General features: G+C 56.8%; 1 protein-coding gene across 1 annotated transcript in view; it reads left to right on the top strand.

The window, feature by feature from the left end:
- The first annotated feature begins 2,957 nt into the window (after positions 1-2,957).
- MAFK (MAF bZIP transcription factor K) overlaps positions 2,958-3,580 on the top strand; it is an 8,454-nt gene continuing 7,831 nt past the window's right edge. Inside the window, exon 1 of the mRNA XM_014523200.2 lies at positions 2,958-3,367. The gene's annotated coding sequence lies outside the window, so the exon portion shown is untranslated. The remainder of the gene's footprint in view (positions 3,368-3,580) is intronic.

Raw genomic sequence — 3,580 nt, 5'->3', positions numbered from 1 at the left:
CGCACGTGGCCGGGGCCCGCTGGATGCGGGGTTGGCCCCGCCGCGTGACTCAGCACGGGGCGCCCGGCCCCACCCGGGGCTCTGCTCCCACGTGGCCGCGGGGCCCGGGCTGGAGGGGGAGCACGGAGCCGGGCTGGGGGCTCAGTACCAGGGAGAAGCCCCCGCCCGAGGAGGGTCCCCGGGGCTTGGCCCCCGTGGCCTGAAGAAGCCCTCGCCTGTTGCACAAAAGTTGGGCGGTTTGGGAAGGGGCGGGATGCTGCCTGGCCGGGGTCTGCCTGGGTCTCGAGAGGCCGGCGCGACCCCGGCTGTGCTTGGGTGGACCTTGGGGGCGCTGGAAACGAGCCAGCGGGTCCCCGGTTGTGCCCTGCGCGCCGTGCTTGTGCCGCCTTGGTCGGAGATGCGCCCGGGTCGCCCTGCGTCGGGCGGATAGTAGCAGAGGGCGCGTTGCTGCGAGAGCGCGATGGAGCAAGTGACTTATTGGTGGCGGGGACGGGAGCGACGGCCCGGCAGGCCGAGGAGGGGCCGCTGGAGGGGTCCCTGGCTGGCCGGTGGGGATGCAGGCCAGCCGGGGACGAGGTGGTTTGCTGGAGGGGACACCTGCCAAGTAGACCGGTGGGGTTTTGAGACCGCGCCCTCCGTGGAGGGCGGGTGGGGCTTCCTGAGAACCGCTTTTCTCCCCCTGAACGGGTGGTGGGGTGGGATGTTAGCCCCGTGGGGGTGGAGAAGCCTGGCTTCTGCTCCCTTCCCCCCCAGACAAAGGAGTGGCACTAGTGAGAGAAATGTCCAGGCCGCAAGGGAGGGGAAGTGAGACATGTCTGAACTCTAGAAACACGCCATGGTCAGTTGGAGAGAGAGCTCCCTCCTCCTCCTCCTCCTCCTCCTGTGGCCAAGGGGTGCTGGGACTCTGCTTCCCTGGGCTGTGCGGGGTGGAGGAGAGGGGACTCGTTCTCCAGCTCCTGGAAGAAAGCAGGCCGGGACAGCTCCAATTAGGAGCAAGCCCCCTTTGGGGAAAGTGGCAGTGCAGGAAATGGAAAAGCTGCCATTCCTTCTCTGCCCTCCCGCCCCCTTCCTAGCTCAGCTCTGGGGGCTGGGGAGAAGGCAAAGAGGGGAGAAGCCAAAATGCCCCTGTCCCACCAGATCCAAAGCTGCACGTCTTATTATTGGAGGTTCAGTCCCTGGGCGCTTGGCATGTGCAGGCAGGGGCACCCCTGCTCCCACGCCAGCCCAGCCAACATGCTGTGCTGCGGTCCTGCGGTGGCTTAGTATGGAGGGAATTTACCTTGCTGCTTGCTCACTGATGGAGCCGGTGCTTGCTCCCTGCTCTGTCTCTTCCGTGTATACACTGTAATGCAGAGTAACCTTCCTCCCGCAGTCACTTCCTAAACATGATGGACGCTCCGGTTATCCAATGGCCGTGCCTAGCATTGGCAGCACGGAGGGGAGGGAGGATTAACCCTGTTTGTACCTATCCTGGTGACAATATGGAGGATGTTTTTTTCAGGGAGGAGATGGTTACAGCAGGGAGAGGGCTTGTGGGTTTTGGTTAGCAAGATGCTCCACATATTTTAGACCTTGCTGGGGCTTTATTCCTGCACTTTGGGCTAGCTGTGTTAAATGATTTTGGGGTAATTCATATGCAACCTCAAGAAGTATTTTTAAGTAAGGCTACAAGAGGTCCTTCATATTAAGGAAGTTTCACCTACGTTCTTTCCCCAACCTGTTGCTGCAGTAGTGGTTTAAACCTGTGTCTGGCTTGAAATAACTAACAGAGTTTAATGGTGAATGAAATAAAGCCTACGCAGCCGAGTGTTTATAATGGCTTTCTGAAGCCCCCGTGGTTTTGTGCTGAAACTTTGTAACAATCGGATGTTTGGGAGGGGAAGCAGGGACAGCTGGAGCTCTTGGCCCCCCAGGCGGTATGGCAGGCAGTCGGGGCTGGTGGGATAAGTGCGCTTGCAGCTCGTTTGAGTAAATATCCAGCTGCGAAACTCTCCAGCAGTGCTGACGCTTGCAGTTATCTGGGAATTTCAGGCTCAGCCCCCCATCAAGAGGCGCAGGCAGTTTATGTTGCTTTCTGGGCTGTTGTTTCAGGCTATCTGCAAACTCGGGCAGATATTGCTGTATCGCTTTTTGCTGCTTCTCTGTTGTTTGGAAGGCTGTCTCACTGTGGGCCTGGGATGCCAAAAAAACTTTTTTTTTTAAGTAAATGAAAGCAATTATCCTGCTGCTCGGCTCTAAAACTGGGCGCATCCTGCAGCACGCTTCGCTGTCTCGCAGACTGTGGGTGCCTGAATAACCATCCTCATGTCTGTCATCATTCACATTCACATGGAGGTGGAGGTTGGACTTAGTCCACAGGGCTCAGGAGAATTCACAAGCCCTCATCTCAGTTCTGCCTCTTGGCCCCATAGAAATCGCTGACCACATACTACCTTGATTTCCCCAGGTGACAAAGTACTTTTTCTGTGCTACGGTGATGTGGGACTTAACTCATTTTTGCAGTGCATTTTCGTTTGATCATTTCCATAAAACACACTGCGGGGAGGAGCGCTACCCTGTGTCTGAAGCAGTCAGCAGTGTATCCGACCTCTTCAGTAGCTGCCGTTCCCCCTCCCTCTTCCCCCCCTGTAAGTCCAAGGTCTCTGTAACGTGACACACAGGCACACTCTCATGATAGCCTGAATCGGCCGCTCTGTAACCATAGGCTCTCTGCAGCATCTGACTAGGTTGTTTACCAAAGCATTGAAGACCGTCTGATCCCTGTCCAGGCTTCCCCTGAGAGAGCCTCCGAGTCGTGCCCCGGCAGCTCTCAAATTCTGTCTGAAGGTTCCTGAATCTGTTCTTTGCTGGTGGATGCTGGTTCTGATCCATAAGGGAAATGGAAAGCTGGCCAGCTGGGCGAGTTTAGTGTGTAGAAAGTAAACAGTGACTCACCCCTCCCTGGTCTCTTCTCTGGGCTCATGGAGAATTGACTGCTTTGCATGTGTTTGCTGTCTCCTTGATTCACATCATCAGCATCCCCCCCCGCCCCCCCCCACACCCTCCCTTCATCCAGATGAACGACAAGTGTCAGTCTGTCTTGCAGAATGCATGAGGACTGCTGAAGCAGGGGGAGGACCCGGGGATGACGGGAGGGATGGTGCTGTCTGCATTTCACACTGCAGCGTGTTGGAAATCCATGTCAGGTCTCCAAGGGGCAGAGGCACAGAGCTTGGGGCTTAAGCATCTGCAGTTCCCTTCACCTATAAGACCTGATGTCCTCCTTGGTGGCCACGTTCACGCGGCCAGCTTTGGAGAAATGGTCGGCTGATGCGACCATCTCGCAGGTGTCTCCTCTGGTGTGTGGCGGTGCGATTGTAAGATCTGGGTAAGTGTGTGCTGCTTTCGGGGTTGAAATGCTCTGTGTGGACCAGGAGGAAGGTGGGAGGTTCAGGCTTCTGGCAGCAGCGGGAACCAGGACTTGCTGCCTAACCTCCAATAATTTGACCGCTCATTGATGGCTGCTTGGAGCTTGAATGTGGAGGGTCACCAGTCTTTTGAAACTTTTTGCCTTTATGTCCCTTAAGAAAGGGGAAGAGGG

This window comes from Alligator sinensis, unplaced genomic scaffold (genome assembly GCF_000455745.1).
Source record: "Alligator sinensis unplaced genomic scaffold, ASM45574v1 scaffold1517_1, whole genome shotgun sequence".
Classification (NCBI taxonomy): domain Eukaryota; kingdom Metazoa; phylum Chordata; order Crocodylia; family Alligatoridae; genus Alligator; species Alligator sinensis.
The sequence above is the reverse complement of the archived record's forward strand: the minus strand, read 5'-3'. Positions and strand labels throughout refer to the sequence as shown.